At 33.4% G+C, this 18,256-nt stretch overlaps 1 protein-coding gene across 2 annotated transcripts in view; it reads right to left on the reverse strand.

Moving 5' to 3' along the window:
- Window positions 1-18,256, reverse strand: part of LOC114333588 (myocyte-specific enhancer factor 2) — a 427,721-nt gene that overhangs the window by 234,087 nt on the left and 175,378 nt on the right. The window lies entirely within an intron of this gene.

Consider the following 18,256-nt stretch of genomic DNA (forward strand, 5'->3'; position numbering starts at 1 on the left):
TAAAAGTCGCAGATTAAGGATGTACCAAAAAGAACTTTCAACACGAAAAGTCTCAGATTTAAATAACTATTTACCATTTTAATGGTGAATTCTGCATCTGTGACTCTTCAATTTGTTAAGAGATGTCGCTGGATCGCGTCCCAATGGGAATTTGAATGATCTTTCAAACTGCCCTTAAATTGATGGTTGAGCTGTTTTTTGATTCAGATGTCATCTGCCTGTCTGAAACATTGTTTCAGACTACAACACAGCTTCCAAGGATTACCAACTACGATGGATACGGTAAAAATACACACAGAGGGGTAGCTATTTACGTCAAAAATAGCATTGTGTGGAATCAGGTAGAAATAGTAACTCAAATCTTCGAAAATGTAGGTAGGTATAAAAATTAGTAATATTAATATCTTTTCTGTTTACAGGATACGAGGAAGAGACCTAGATCTTGAAGAATTAGAAGCAATGTTCAACTCAGAAGAGACTGTAGTGATTGCAGGCGATTTCAACTGTCATCACACAGTCTGGGGATGTTGTACAACAGACCGTCCAGGAGTAGACCTTTTGAGATAGTGCGAAGACAGAGGAAAAATGATGTTTGCTCCTGATGAACCAACAAGAATAATCCCAATAAGAGGACATCGAGACAACGTTCTGGACCTGTTCGTCACGAAAAACATCATAGTAGAGGACGTCAGAACACACTTTGAGTGCAGTTCTGACCACAAACCAGTAACAGGCATCACAACATTCAGAACAGACCTCCCAACTGTTGAACCGGAAGAAAGATGGAAATGGAAAGAAGCGAACTGGCCAAACTATAGAAGACAAATCAACCAATTCCAGATGGTAAGAGAGTTTGAAACGGTTGAAGAAATGGAAAGAACAATAGAAGACTTCACAAGACGAATAAAACAAGCCATGGAGGACAACATACCACGAACAAGGACAAACCACAAAGGATTGGTCATCCCAAACGAAGTCACGGAAATAATCAAGGACAGAAACAGAGCCAGGAGAACATACCAGCGAACTAGAAGAGAAGAATTCAAGACATACAGCGACGAACTCTCTGCCGAAATAAGGACAAGACTCACCAGCTTGAACGAAAACAAATGGCACAGCATCATCAGAAAAGCAGAAGAAAACCAAGGAAACGTCTGGAAAATGACGAAAGCCAGAAGAAGAGTAAAACAGAAGATGACTCCAATAATAGACGAAGAAGGAACCCACTACGATGTACAAGAAAAAGTGGATGCCATTGCAAGAAGACTAGAAGCAACACACAGACAAAATCAGGATATGTCGGATCAACAAACAATCGACGAAGTCAACAGAGAATACGACAGGATATCAGGAAGAAACCAGTTCATCATAGAAGAAGAAGACCAGCTACACCCAACAGAAGTCCACAAAATCATCAAAAGGCTCAAAGGATCCAGAGCTCCAGGAATGGAAGGAATACACAACATCGTCCTCAAGGAACTATCAAAGAAAATGATAGTACAACTGTACTACATTTTCAGATTCTGCCTTGAAAAAGCTCATTTCCCGAACAACTGGAAACATGTCAAGACGATTCCACTCCTGAAGCCAAGAAAAGATGGAAGAAGACCAGAAAACTACAGGCCAATATCCCTACTGGAACCTTTAGGAAAAATATTGGAAAAAATCATCAACAAGAGGCTGAAGAAACACGCAGAAAGAATAAGAATTATACAAGAAGACCAATTCGGTTTCAGAAAAGGAAAAAACTGCGAACTACAACTGGCAAGAGTTGTCAGTGACACCAAAATACGGTTCAACAGGAAACAAAAAACAGGAATAGCAATTCTAGACATAGAAAAAGCCTACGACACGGTTTGGAAGAAAGCTCTAATCTTCAAGATGGACAAGGCTAGGCTACCTCATTATTTAGTTAACATTTGTGATAAATATTTAACTAACAGAATTTTTCAGGTTTCAGCTGACAAAAAGATGTCCAGGATGCAAGAAGTCCAGGAAGGGATGCCACAGGGCAGTATACTATCCCCAATATTATATAACATTTTTGTTTCAGATTTACCAACTGATGCCAGAACCAGCACAACTTTGTATGCAGATGATACAGCAGTCTACACTTCAGGAAAACAGGAAAGAAGAATAGTCCAAACACTAGAAAACCACCTAGAGAGAATAGCCGACTTCACTGATAAATAGAAAATAAAAATCACCGAGAAGACACAATTCATCATCTTCACACAACAAAGCGGACCACCTCCAACTGAGCTAACGATGAGAGGAAACATCATTCAATCAACTCCATCAGTGAAGTATCTAGGCGTTCACCTGGACAGTAGACTCAACTTCACCCTGCATACAAAGAAAATCAAAGAAAAAGCCGCTGCGGTAAAAAGACTAATTTTACCTTATATTTTCAGGACATCTCCACTGTCAAAGAAGAAGAAGATACAACTATACCAAACATACGTGAGGTCCATGATGTTATATGCAGTACCAGTTTGGAGTTCCACAGCCAACGCCAACTGGAGAAGATTAGAAGGCACTGAAACGTCATGCTACAGAATCATCGAAGGCTCAGCATGGCAGGATCGGCTGACAAATGCAACCATCCAGGAAAAGCTCCAGTACACACCACTGAGGGAGGTGGCTGAGAAAAGGACACATTACTTCTTCCACCAGGCCACAAGAAGACTCCTAAAGACCAGGAACATCCTCGAGAACAACAGGATCCAGAGGATGTTACGAGAAAAACACCGTCTGATCGACCACATGATCAGACGATAGCCAGGTGGTTGCAAACCGGTCAGGAAAGTAGGTACGTAGCCAGAAAAAGTACCTACAGAAGAAGACGTCCAGGAAACAATCAACGAGTGAAGAATCAAGGTCCAAGGATGCAGTTCAAAGGAGGTGGTGCACATAGCGGAACACTGGATGAAGAAATAAAATATCTTAAGTTTTTAGAATGAAATGTAAATATTATTAAGGCAATAAACGGTTTTATTTTTATTTTTATTTTTATTTTATTTATTTTTGATTCAGAGGAGTGCACGCTAGCGCTGTTGAAAAAGCCTGAAATGGTGGAAACAGCTGTCCAGCGATTGTGCATCCCTCTGAATCAAAAACAAGCAAAACCATCTTTTACTAATAAATAATTTTATTCCATAAGTGCCTTCCAACCTATATATTTTTCTATCAGTTTTATGATATCCAGTGGTAAATTTTTGTCACATAGTAGGTGTATCACATCTTTTAATTGGATTCTATCAAACGTTTTCTCTAGGTCTACGAAACAGAAAAAGGCTGGTTTGTTATATTCTAATGATTTCTCCGCTATTTGCCTAGTAGAAGGTAAGGACCTGTAGAAGTTAATTGGAGAGACTGGAAATTATTACTTGTGTCACGATTATGAACTAAAAATGTTTTTAGAGCCAGTTAAATGTTTAAATACGTTATTTATTGGTTTGGATTTGACTGAACATTAAAACAAAAAAATAAAAGTACATAAAACGCGACAAAAACTTATCTACCTGCTAACTGCAGATCAAGTTCACGCTATCTCTTTTGTTGATTGTTACGTTTCACGATTGTTTACTAATTTCATTAAAAATATTTTTGTAACCACTGGCGTCACTGTCTTGTTCTTAATGGAGACTAGTTTTTTATTCATTTTACCGTATTTCAAAATCTTATATTCAGGGTGATCACAAACAAAACAATATAAATTGTACATATTAACATTCACCACTACCTCAAACCTCAAGAATTGCAGGAAATGCTATTAGTATTAGATTAAAATAGCAAATCAAAAGAAATGGGATTAAAAATAAATGTAGCAAAAACTAAATATCTAACTAACGAATCTCTAGCTAGACAATATAACTGAGAATATAACTCTGGACAATAATAATAATATAGAAAAGGTTCCGTCGTATATATACTTAAAAAAATCGAACTGTCAAAGCTAAAGACCTAAAGACCTAAAGGCTGATTTAAATAAAATATATTCTTTAGCATGGGTCCCATTTGGTCGATTACAAACAGTATTTAAATAAAACTTACCATATAATGTAAAGGCGAAAACCTTCGTATTGCCGGTTCTGACAAATAGAACTGAAACATGTAGGCCAGGGTAATAAGACAAAAATATACCCTGTTCGTGACACAGCAGCCAGGGTACTGAAGCGTTTTTTCGACAGGTAATACCTATAGGAACAAATTATAACTATTTCCTGCGTAGGATCTGGCGGCCATTTTTATTTCTAAACAATTAACTGTCAAAAAATGGCATTTTCCCCTTTTTTTTCAAATCAACGGAAAACAGTGAAACTTATAATTTTTTTAGTACAAATATCTTCGAGATTACGGAAAAAGCTTTAAAATGACGTATTACAAAGTTTGATATACTCATTTATTGTTAATATAATTGCGAAAAAAGGTCGGAATTACAAAAAAAAATATTTTCGCAATAACTGTTGTAAAAATGAGTGTACACAGTGTACAGCTTTGAAATTTTTGTCAAATAAGGGTTCTTTGGTGCTTAATATGTGATAAAAATTTCAAAGTGATTCATTAAATTGTTTAAATTTTATTTAAATTGTTTCTCCCAGAGAGCATTTTTTTGCAATAACATAAGTCCGAAGAAGAAGATGACTGTGGAACCATTCCACAGGTGTCAAATGAAAGAGCATGAGCTATATTTTCAACTTGGTTTAAAAAAGTGAATAAAAAATGCATTTATTAGTAATAAATAATTAAGCAAAAGTATCGTCAATTTTTCTTCATAAACTTTTTAATAACTTTTTCCAAAAAAATTAACTTTTTTACCCTGTTTTAAGTGCACAACTACCAAGTAATGTTATCTATATCATAACTGATAAAAAATTGTAATAAATATGTATAATTTCTTATTAACAAAATAAAAACTTTATAAGGAAAAATTTACGATACTTTTGCATAATTATTTATTACTAATAAATGCATTTTTATCCACTTTTTTTAAACCAAGTTGAAAATATAGCTTATGCTCTTTCATTTGACACCTGTGGAATGGTTTCATTTTCTTCTGACTTATGTTATTGAAAAAAAAAAATGCTCTGGGATAAACAATTTGAATAAAATTTAAATAATTGAATGAATCGCTTTGAAATTTTTATCACATATTAAGCACCAAACCCGAAAACCCGAATCGCCGAAGGAAATCGGAAAAAATATTTATGGGCAGGATTAAATTACAGTAAATTTTTAGAGTGTTTTTGGTTTAACGTTAAAATCTTCTGAGTTACAGAACAATAATTGAAAAAAAGATTTCGGAGCGCTAATTTGTTTATAAACCAAACAGCACACTTTCTGCGGACTTTGCATAGCTATATTACTAATATATATGAAATCTTAAGATTTGTTTCCAGCATGTCCAGCAATAAAATAGCTGGTACATAATTTGCCTTGTTTCATCCTAATTTTCACAGATTTTTACTTTACATCTTTTAGACCAGGCCGCATCTGTAAAAATATTAGTACATTTGGACGTTGAGAGGTGACTCAAATTTTTTTGCAAAAATTGCTTGAACATAATTCAAATAATAATATTTGAGTTATCCTCCCTCTCAAAAAGGTCCGGAACATTGTTTAAATAATCAAAATGTCAAAAAATGAAGGAAAAATTCGATTTTTTTCTTCGTTTTTTTATTATAACTTTAAAAGTATTCATTTCCGAGAAAAGTTGTACTAACATAAAAGTTGCGTAATTAAATTTACTACAATATAGAACTGGTTAAAAATTTAAAAAATAGTCACCGTTGTTGCAAAATAGCAAGAATTGCGAAAAAACCATACAAAAACAACTATTCGCATTTTACGTTTTTCAACCATTTATGCTACACTTAGGACCTTCATATTTCACTCAGAAAAACTTTATGATACAGTAAAACAATACTGTAAATTTCATTAAGATCGGTTCAACAGATTTTGCAAAATAAATTTTGCAATTCAGCTTTCGCAAAAAAAATTCATTTTTTCAAAATGTTACAGGACTAAAAATAAAGCAGATAACAAGTTGAAATTTTTTTTGCATATAGAAGTGTACTGTACCTTTCATTTGAAATTTGTAAAATTAAATTGGATTAACTACCACGGCGTCAGGAACTTTTTTAAATAAACATTAATTATTGGTGCTACTCGCAGGACAGCGGATAGTTTGCTCTGATTGGGCATTCCAATGACCTTTGATAATGATTGATAAATTTTAATTTTTATTACATAAATAAATAAATTTGTTTATTGCAAAATAAAATCACACACTCTATCCTTTGAAATAACACTTTTTTTAGCAAAAACTTTCTTTGTTCATATATTTTAACTTAGAGAATAAAAGTTTATTATTTTTAAACATATGCAATTGTTTAAACAATATTTCACAAACAATAATAAAATTAGTTTGATTTTTGTGGAATTAAAATATTAAAATACAACAAAATATAGAGTAAGAAAATAATACATTAGATAAAGATTCGAAGAAATTTTGGTGGAAATCAACTTGTGTGAATCGAACACCGCTGTCCTGCGCGTAGTACCAAAAATAAATGTTTATTTAAAAGATTTCTTGACGCCGTGGTAATTAATCAATTTTAATTTTGCAAATTGCAAATAAAAGGTGCAGTACACTTCTATAAGCAAAAAAAAATTTAACTTGCTATCTGCTTTATTTTCAGTCCTGCAACATTAAAAAAAAATGAATTTTTTTGCGAACGCTGGATTGCAAAATTTATTTTGCAAAATCTATTAAACCGATCTTAATGAAATTTACAGTGTTGTTTTACTATATCATAAAGTTTTTCTGGGTAAAATATGAAGGTCCTAAGTGTAGCATAAATGGTTGAAAAACGTAAAATGCGAATACTTGTTTTTGTATGTTTTTTTCGCAATTATTGCTATTTTGCAACAAGGGTGACTATTTTTTAAATTTTTAACCAATTCTATATTATAGGAAATTTAAATGCGCAACTTTTATGTCAGTACAACTTTTCTCAGAAATGAATAGTTTTAAAGTTATAATCAAAAAACCAATAAAAAAATCAAATTTTTCCTTCATATTTTGACATTTTGAGTATTTAAACAATGTTCCGGACCATTTTGAGTGGGAGGATAACTCAAATATTATTATTTGAGTTATTTTCAAGCAATTACTGCAAAAAAATTTGAGTCACCTCTCAACGTCCATCTCTAAACAGATGCGCCCTGGACTATTTCATTGAGTTGATAATTCACGTTGTGAACATTTTCAATCATTATATTTCTAATTTAATACTATTCTATCTAATTCCTCCAAAACCAGCAAATTTCCATAAAACCAAGCCATATTAATACCTTTTGCTTTAGTTTTCTTTGCAAGAAACAAACAAAACACATCTCCTAAACTAAACCTAACCTCGCTTTCGGCCATTCATTCATATCCGTGTCACAATAATTTCGACTCGAAATTATAATATCAACCACTTTTTTGGAGTCGCTATTAATTTCGATAAGTCGCTATTTAATTACATCATTTCGTTAGTTTAACTAAAATCCACAAGGCTCGCACAGTCGCATTTCAACGTCGCCATATTGATTGCGACTTGTTTTGAATCGAAATTTGAATTAGAATCAGGGCCTTGTATTAAGTTGTGATTTTTATTCGTCAAAAATACGGAGGGGAAGTGAAAACCGTGACGTGAATCATTGCTACGGAATCTTAGAGCACGTCATATATTCGCAAAAGATGTGATCTAATGACGAATTTCAAAATGGAGACTGTGCTAATAAAAATAACTGCCGTAAGTCACACACTGCGGTTGAGGTATCGTCAACGGAAATAATTCGAAAGGGTGATAAAGCAGAGGTAAAACACAAAATTCTGCTTACATAATTTAGAATTGTTTGACAGTCTAAATATAAGATTATCTATCTAACGGTAGCTATAATTAGTAATATTCTTCTAGAAATAAAAGAAGACTAACGTTAACCATAACATGTCAAAGATTTCAATATCCTACATATTTTATTATTATGCAAATAGGTCTTCTTTCAGTAGCAACCAGACCAGGACATTTAGGAAAAATACATCCATTTTTAAATAAAGAAGAAACACAAGAAATAACAGAGAAATTTATAACGAAAAGAGAATAGAAGCGACTAGAATATGCAGAAGAAAAAAAGAGAGGCTTTGAAAAGACAAGTACAAGAAATCCTAGCTAGAACAAAACAACAGACACGAAAGCAGAAAATTCTATAAAAGAATAAAAGAAAGCACACAGTCATTTAGACCAAAATTGACAATATGCAAAGATAAGGACGGAGAACTACTAACAGAGAAACAAAAAATTATAATGAGATGGAAAGAATATATATATAATAGCGCTGCAGGCCTCAGGGGCCCATGGCTTGAAATTTTTCAACTGTCTTTCTCCACTTTACTCTGTCCAGGGCAGTCGTCTTCCAGTTTACAACGCCTGCTCTTTGTAGATCCTCTTTGGCTGCTTCCAGCCACTTTTTCCGCGGTCGACCCCTCCTTCTTCTTCCCTCACCTCTTAACAATATACTCTTCGCCCTTCGGTCCCCTGACATCCTTTCCACATGTCCTAGCCAGCGAAGTCTTCTAGTTTTTACCATATGGCTGATTACTGGCTTCCCAAACAGTTCTTGAACTTCCGCATTCGTCCGTCTTCTCCATTCGTTCTCTCCCGCTTTCACACCACCGAAAATCTTTCTCAGCACACTCCGTTCCCATCTTTCCAATACATTTTCTTCTCTCTTATACAGAACCCAACATTCACTACTATACAGTACTGTAGGTTGTATCACCGTACTATATAACCGCAATTTTGCTGCTCTTGAGATCAGACTACTTTTTAAAAGTATGCTCAATGCTCCAACTGCTCGTCTTCCCTTCGCAATTCTTTTTTCAATTTCTGGAACTTCATCTCCTTTCTCTGTTACCGTGACCCCTAGGTATTCAAATTCTTTTACTTTCTCGAAACAATATTCTTTTCCATCGTTATCTATTCTAATTTTCAAAACCTGTTCTTCATTTAGTGTATCTCCCATTTCCATAAATTTTGTTTTGTGTTCGTTAATTTTCAGACCGTACTGCATAGCTTTTCTTTCAAAAAGGTTAAATACTCTTAGTAGTTCTCTTTTTGTTCTTGTTATCAATACTATGTCGTCTGCATATGCAAGTACCTGAGTTCTTCTATCATGGATCGTACCTTGCGTTCTGATCCCGCTCTCCCTGAATATTGCCTCTAATACACAATTGAAAAGGACAGTTGATAGAGGGTCTCCCTGCTTCAAACCCCTTCGTACTTTAAACTTTTCTGAGAGGCTACCCTCCAGTGCTACTCGATTTTCTGTTCTCTCGAGTGTCATTTTCACCAGTTTGACCAACTTCTCCGGTATCCCAATTAACCGCAGTGCATGATAAAGGCGTTTCCTTACGACTGTATCATATGCCTGCTTGAAGTCTATAATAAACAGGAGCTTCATATTTAGCTGTTGTTCGTAGGTACCGCACTGTAACATCTTTAGTACGAAAATCTGATCGATGGTAGACCTTCCCTTCTTAAAACCACCTTGATATTCTCCTACCTGCACACTAATATATCTGTCTAATTTTTCTCTTATAACCTTGGCAAGGACTTTATAAATTACATCAAGCAAAGCGATACCTCTGTAACTTTCACATTGAGATTTATCTCCCTTTTTGAATATCGGGCATATTACAGCCTGACTCCATTGTCTCGGCATTTCTTCCTGATCCCATATCATCTTTAGTAGGCTGCATATTCTCTTTTCTAATATTTTACCTCCATGTTTAATCATTTCTCCTGGAATGTCGTTGATACCCGCACTCTTGTTGTTCTTTATGCTTCTTAAAACTTCCATTATTTCCTCGTCTGTTGGCGGCCCCACTACATCCTCTTGGTTGTAGTTTTCTTGTATCACTTCCATCTGAACCTCGTCATTACCTTCCTGCCTCTCATTTAGCAGTTCCTCGAAATGCTCTCTCCACCTATTAAGTTTTCCTTCCTTGTCGCCTATTAGGTGCCCCTCTTTGCTCCTGTAAAAGTTTTGTCCTCTTGAATACTGTTCTTTACTTCTTTTTGCTTCTTGGTAGAAATTTCTAATGTTCTTATTGATATAGTGTTGTTCAATATCTTCAAGCTTTTTACTCATGTGTTCCCGCTTTTTATATCTACACAGTCTTTTTGTGTTTCTCCTCTCTTCTTCATATTTCTTTCTATTTTTTTCACTAGGCTCATCTATCATTCTTTGTCGTGCCTGATTCCTTTTCTCTAACCTTTTACTACAGTCATCATCGAACCATTCTTTTTCCTGTTTTCTACTTACTTGTCCCAGGTGCTTACTTGCTGATTCCTTCAAAGATTCCTCAATTTCTGTCCACTCCGTTTCTATATTGTCATGGTACTGCCTACCTCTAAGCTTGTCCGTAATTTCCGCTTCAAAGCTCTTTGCAATGTCCTCGTTGTTCAATTTGGCAACATCGTATTTTTTTCGACTTTCCAATTGACCTCTCGGTTTCGGCAGATGGAAAGAATACTACTAGGAAAATCTAAATGCAGACAATGGAATTGATCAAAACGAGACAATATATTATACGACGGAGCAGAACATTGAAAATTATGAAGTAGTACAAATAAAAAGAAACTAAAAAATAGTGAAGCGCCAGGAACGGAAGATGCGAAATCTGGGGAAGAATCCATTACCTGATAAAGTTGGTATGGACCAAGGACCAAATGCCGCAGGAATGGGTAGTTGGTCTTATACAGCCAATATATAAAAAAGGAGATAAGAGGGAATGCCAGAATTACACACCAATTAAATTGCTAAATGTAATATACAAAATCCTTTCTGGCATTATCTACAATAGATTGTCAGAATACTCCGAAAATATAATTATTGGTGATTATCAAAATGGATTCAGACCAAATAGAGCCACTACAGACAACATTCATACTAAGAACGATAAAAGAAAGCTTATGAATAAGACATAGAACTATACAGGGTGAGGCAGATAACTGGCCTATTAGAAATATCTCGAGAACTAAAGGTAACAGAATCATGAAATTTGGAATACAGGGGTTTTGAAGGATGATCTATTAAATGAAAATATTTTCATCTCTTTGCAACTTCCGGTTATACCGGAAGTTGCTTATAACTTCGTTTTTTTAAATGGGACACCCTGTATATTTTTACATTGTTGAATTCTCTTCGATGTCTTCTTTCTTAAAATATGAGGTTTTGTAATGTTAAGGATCGTTTAAACACAGCGATATATCAAACAACTTATCAAGGTCAATCGAGTTGTTGCAACTTATCATTGTGTGTAAACGGTGCATCGCACGACTTATCAAAGTTGGAGTTGGGTTGAGGTTGGTATCAACTTATCACAAGGATCGAGTTGTTTTAATTTATCGTCGTGTCTAAACGGTACAGCGATTTATCATTGGACTTGGGTTGTATCAATTTAGGAGAATCTTACCGTATTAGAATTTATTTACATATATAATTAAATAATGTACAGGGTGATTGATTAGTGGGGTAAAGCTACGTAGATCCGTTATAGTAATATATAGCAATAAAAGTTAATAACAAAAATTGTAGCCAACTTTGAGATTCACATTTATAAAATTAATTAGAATGTTACATAGGGTGTTCGATAACATAGTGGCAGAAATCATAGAGCAAAGCAGCGAAACCAAACAAGTTTGATTTCTCCGCTCGCACTCTTTGTTATTTTTCCGAAAAATGAATCTCGATGTCCTGATAGCTGAAGTGTTTCAAAGAAAGCTGTTTTTGAATCAGAAAGATTCCCTATTCAGATGACGACGATGGCTTTTTAAATTTATAACTTTATGCAATTTTATAATTAAATAAATATTATGTAACTTAATAATTATTATTAGTTCTACGTTCTACAGTGTGGCAAAACCAAATGGAATAAATTCATTATTTCGTAAACCGACGACTAAAAAATCCGGACATATTTTTAAATTATGATTTTTTGGCATCTACATACTAGTGACGTCATCCATCTCGAAGCTGAAATAAAAAATATACATGCGGACCAATGTAAAAAAGGTCATTTCATTGTTGTCTTCTTACCGGCGTGAGAAATACAAAATAAGATTTACTATTTTATTTGGACATAAGCCACAATTCGAGTTTGAAATCAAGTTTACTTGACGTTTCGAGTTTCACTTCGGAAATCGTTATCAGTATATAAAAAAACATTCATAAATTAAAAATTTAACTTTTGTTTCTGGTGAAGCAACGCAGTTGGAACAAGCAGAATATTATAATTGTCACCGGAAAGCGAAAAAGGTAACGCACAACTTGAAAGAACTTATATATTTCTAACTTCGTTTCTGGTGAAGCAACGCAGTTGGAACAAGCAGATATATTATAATTGTGTCACCGGAAAGCGAAAAAGGTAACGAATAACTTGGAAGAGCCTATAGTTTTCTAACTTCGTTTCTGGTGAAGCAACGCAGTTGGAACAATCAGATATATTATAATTGTATCACCGGAAAGCGAAAAAGGTAGTCCCTGAAAACTATAGGTTCTTCCAAGTTGTGCGTTACCTTTTTCGCTTACCGGTGACATAATTATAATATATCTGCTTGTTCCAACTCGTTGCTTCACCAGAAGCGAAGTTAGAAAACTATAGGGTCTTCCAAGTTGTGAGTTACCTTTTTCACTTTCCGGTGACACAATTATAATATATCTGGTTGTTCCAACCCTGTTGCTTCACCAGAAGCGAAGTTAGAAAACTATAGATTCTTCCAAGTTGTGCGTTACCTTTTTCGCTTTCTGGAGACACAATTATAATATATCTGCTTGTTCCAACTCCATTGCTTCACCAGAAACGAAGTTAGAAAAGTATAGGTTCTTCCAAGTTGTGCGTTACCTTTTTTGCTTCCCGGTGACACAATTATAATATATCTGCTTGTTCCAACTCCGTTGCTTCACCAGAAGCGAAGTTAGAAAAGTATAGGCTCTTCCAAGTTGTGAGTTACCTTTTTCACTTTCCGGTGACACAATTATAATATATCTGGTTGTTCCAACCCTGTTGCTTCACCAGAAGTGAAGTTAGAAAACTATAGGTTCTTCCAGGTTGTGCGTTACCTTTTTCGCTTCCCGGTGACACAATTATAATATATCTGCTTGTTCCAACTCCGTTGCTTCACCAGAAGCGAAGTTAGAAAACTATAGGCTCTTCCAAGTTGTGAGTTACCTTTTTCACTTTCCGGTGACACAATTATAATATATCTGGTTGTTCCAACCCTGTTGCTTCACCAGAAGCGAAGTTAGAAAATTATAGGTTCTTCCAAGTTGTGCGTTACCTTTTTTGCTTTCCGGTGACAATTATAATATTATATCAGCTGCTTTTTCCAACTGTGTTGCTTCACCAGAAACAAAGTTAAATTTTTAATTTATGAATGTTTTTTGTTGATATTTTCAACTCAGGCGCGCCAAAACCAACAAACCACTCGCAAACCCGTCCAAATACGTATTGCGAACCATCAAAGCTTTTGTTGAAAAACCGACAGAAGTTAGATTGTGGTGCGCCGTGTGCGTGCCGTTTGTGCGCCACTTGAAAACACGTACTAATCTGACGAACATGCTGCGCGCGAGCGGCTCGCACACCGAGCATAGCGCATATGTATACCTGCCTTTACTGAGGAGTTTTCTAAAAGAAAAAAAAAAGAAAATAACTATCTATGACTGCCGAGTAGGAAAGAACTAAACTCTCGTCTCGCGTAACTACCAGCTTCCACTCGTGGTTTAGCACTTCTTTGCTCTTTGCGCTCGTACTCTTTCTTCGCTCCACTCTGAACGTGCACTTCTTTGTTTTTTGCTCGTGCTCTTTGCTAGCACTCTTTCTTCGCTCCACTCGGAACGTACGCATAGGGAATGTTGTATACAAATTAAAGTACGGTAATGGTACTTTTTAATAGTGATATAAAATACACACATAGTGATAAATAGGGTATCCCGTTTAAATTTTACTGAAAAAATAATGTACTTGAGTTTTAACTCACCCTTTATTAGATATAAAGTAAATTAGCAATATCAATCATTTTTAAAAATTTTGACAATAAATAAAAAAATATGGCATCAATAAACCATTGCCATTGTGCTTATTTTTATTTATACAGTGAGTTGAACTTGTTACGATTTTCATATAAAATTGGTTATAACTTTGTAAATACCCTGTACAACATACCCAACCTTTATATTTTGAAAGTAACAGGATCTATTTGTTAAGGATTGAAGGGTCTAAAAGGGTCTATTGTACACAACGGTCCCCTCTTCAACTTGTTGTGGTCAACTTATCGCAGCGTCTAAACAGCCTTTCAATCTCAACAAATCACAGCAACTTGTCATCACAACTAGTTGCTGTGACTTATCGCTGTGTTTAAACGCCCCTTTATACAGGGTATTTTAAAAGATAATTACGTTTTTTTATTAATTTGGTAGCAATATTCACACCCTATAGAATTGTAGTAGTTTGACAACTAAAACTCTACTTACGTTCAAATGATTTTTAATATAGTCTACTATTGTTAAGAATCATTAGCATGCTATATTTTCAATTTTAGTATACAGGGTTGGTCGAAACTCGGAATGAGTATTTTCTGAATTTTCTTAAATGGAACACCCTGTATTTTAGTATTGTAATACAATGATATTTTATGGTATTTTTTATTTCTTAAGCATTCCCTATACCTAACTGCTTTAATTTGTGCTTAATTGTTAATCGCACCAACAATCTTACCAACTACGTAGGTATTTTTATAGCTAAACCATTATTGGTAATTTTAAGAATCAGTCTGGATTAATATGTATTTATTTCTGAAAAATTATTTATAATTTAATATTTTCACGGCCAACCTAATAAAATTTTACGTATTTTTTGTTGCAATTAATGTTTAGCTTGAATCACCAATAACTCACAAATTAAAGCAGTTAGGTAAACTAAATAAAAAAGTACTATGAAATATTATTTCATTACAATACTAAAATATGTTCTATTTAAGAAAACTCAGAAAATATTCATTCCGAGTTTCGACCAACCCTTATTTGCCTAAAATTAGCAATATCAATAATTCTTAAAAAATTTGACAATAAATAAAAAAATATGGCATTAATAAACCATTGTTGTTTTGCTTATTTTTATTTACACAGGGAGTTGAACTTGTTACGATTTTCATATAAAATTGGTTATAACTTTGTAAATACCCTGTATAACATAACAAACTTTTATGTTTTTGTGATGGAGAAGTTAACAGGATTTCGAATTTAAAATAAAATATAGGGTGTTCCATTTAAAAAAACATAAGTTTGGTCTGCCACTGTGTTATCGAACACCCTGTAACATTCTAACTAATTTTGTAATGTGAAGCTCAAAGGTGGCTAACATTTTTGTTATTAACTTTTATTGTTATCTATTACTATAGCGGAGCTATTGAGCTTTACCCTACTAATCAATCACCCTGTATTGCTATCTAAGCAAAAAAATTTTGTTACCGGAAAAATAAACGATTTAAATACATGTACCTACAAACTGATGCAAGAATCTTGAAAATCGGAATACAAACAATACAGTTATAAATTGTCAAACTTAATACAAACTTTTTAGTGGCGGAATTCTGTGCCGGTGAGTGTAGTTTCAATAAGTATTTTCTCAGTATTTTTGACAGTTTCTATGAAAATGTTCAATAACTTTCTCTGAAAACCTGATGAGTTAAAAACTAAGCATATTTATAATCGTGATAACCACACCATATTTACTATAGGATACCTATTAAAAACACTATTTCATAAAAAAATATGTTTGTGTAATTTAACTTAGTTGGTAAATAGTTTTCTGAATGATCACATTTATATCATCCACCAAAAACGAGTACATAGAACATGTTAGCAGTATTTATCACATTTTAAACGATACACTTTGATTACAAATGAAAACGATAAATGTTTCCTGCGATGTTTTCCTGTAGGATTAATTGCGCGGTTTTGTATTGCATATCTCACAGTATGTGGTCAAGGTAGATAATATTTTTGTAGCTCTTCTAGGTCTTGCTTTAACTACTTTAAATTTACTTGATGATTCCTAAAAATAATGAAAAAAAAACAGAATGTGTGCGTACTTTGTACGCACGTAAGAAGTTATATTTCTATTTTATGATTTCAACGATATTAATATACTTTAAACAGTTTATTTATATTTTATTTAAATATTAAACTAATTTTAATACTTACTACTTTCCAAAAAATTTTATTAAAACAATACCAAAAATTAAGAAAAATAAAAGAATAAAACACATTGAAAAATGCGACAAGGAAATTATTTCTGAACAATTGTTGGAAAAATTTTTAACTAAATACGTATTTTCTGAAAAAAAAATTATATAATAAATACACCTAGGTACTTACAATCATAAAATGTATAAAAAATAAAAACTAAATTTTCAATCTAATAGCACATAAAATAATACCAAAAATATATAGCGGCAACTGCTATCAAAAAACTAGTTTTCAATCTAATAGCATATAAAACAACATCCAAAAATGCTACTCTACATCTTACCAGATTGAAAACAATGGGAACCTTCTCTGGTAACACCTCCGAGCCTTCTACAATTTGCAAGCCATAACGGATGCTAAGACTAAAGAAGATGAGGGAATTTTACAATTTATAATTCACGTCCCATCTGCTCAGCGCGGTAAAGTTCCAACGACAATTAGGCCAGGGTAATAAGACAAAAATATACCCTGTTCGTGACACTTCAGCAGCCAGGGTACTGAAGCATTTTTTCGACAAGTAATACCTATAGGAACAAATTTTAACTATTTCCTGTGTAGGATCTGGCGGCCACTTTTATTTATAAACAATTAACTGTCAAAAAATGGCATTTTTCCCTTTTTTTTTCAAATCAATGGAAAACAGTGAAACATGATTTTTTTTTTAGTACAAATATCTTTGAGATTATGGAAAAAGCTTTAAAATGACATATTACAAAGTTTGATATACTCATTTATTGTTAATATAATTGCGAAAAAAGGTCGGAATTGCAAAAAAAATTATTTTCGTAATTACTGTTGTAAAAATTAATGTACAGGTTTGAAATTTTTGTCAAATGAGGGTTCTTTGGTACTTAATATGTGATAAACATTTCAAAGCGATTCGTTCAATTGTTTAAATTTTATTCGAATTGTTTATCTCAGACAGCATTTTTTTTGCAATAAAATAAGTCAGAAAAAATGAACATTCAGTTAGAACCATTCCACAGATGTCAAATGGAAGAGCATGAGCTATCTTTTTAACTTGGTTTAAAAAAAGCGAATAAAAAATGCATTTATTAGTAATAAATAATTATGCAAAAGTATCGTAAATCTTTCCTTATAAACTTTTTGGATAACTTTTTCCAAAAAAATTAACTTTTTTACCCTGTTTTAAGTGCACAACTACCAAGTAATGTTATTTATATCATAATTGATAAAAAATTGTAATAACAAAATAAAAAGTTTATAAGGAAAGATTTACGATACTTTTGCATAATTATTTATTACTAATAAATGCATTTTTTATTCGTTTTTTTTAAACCAAGTTGAAAGTATAGCTCATGCTCTTTCATTTGACACCTGTGGAATTGTTCTAACGTCATTTTTTTCTGACTTATGTTATTGCAAAAAAAATGCTCTCTGGGATAAACAATTTGAATAAAATTTAAACAATTGAATGAATCGCTTTGAAATTTTTATCACATATTAAGCACCAAAGAACCCTTATATGACAAAAATTTCAAAGCTGTACACTAATTTTTATAATAGATATTGCGGAATTAATTTTTTTTGCAATTCCGACCTTTTCGCAATTATATTAACAATAAATGAGTATATCAAACTTTGTAATACATCATTTTAAAGCTTTTTCCATAATCTCAAAGATATTTGTACTAAAAAAACCATAAGTTTTACTGTTTTCCATTGATTTGAAAAAAAAAGGGAAAAATGCCATTTTTTGACACTTAATTGTTTATAAATAAAAATGGCCGCCAGATCCTACGCAGGAAATAGTTTCAATTTGCTCTTATAGGTATTACCTGTCGAAAAAACGCTTCAGTACCCTGGCTGCTCGAGTGTCATGGGAAAAACCTTATTACCCTGGACTAAATGGTTCCCTTCGTACTCCAATCAG

Source organism: Diabrotica virgifera, chromosome 10, assembly GCF_917563875.1.
Source record: "Diabrotica virgifera virgifera chromosome 10, PGI_DIABVI_V3a".
Taxonomy (NCBI): domain Eukaryota; kingdom Metazoa; phylum Arthropoda; class Insecta; order Coleoptera; family Chrysomelidae; genus Diabrotica; species Diabrotica virgifera.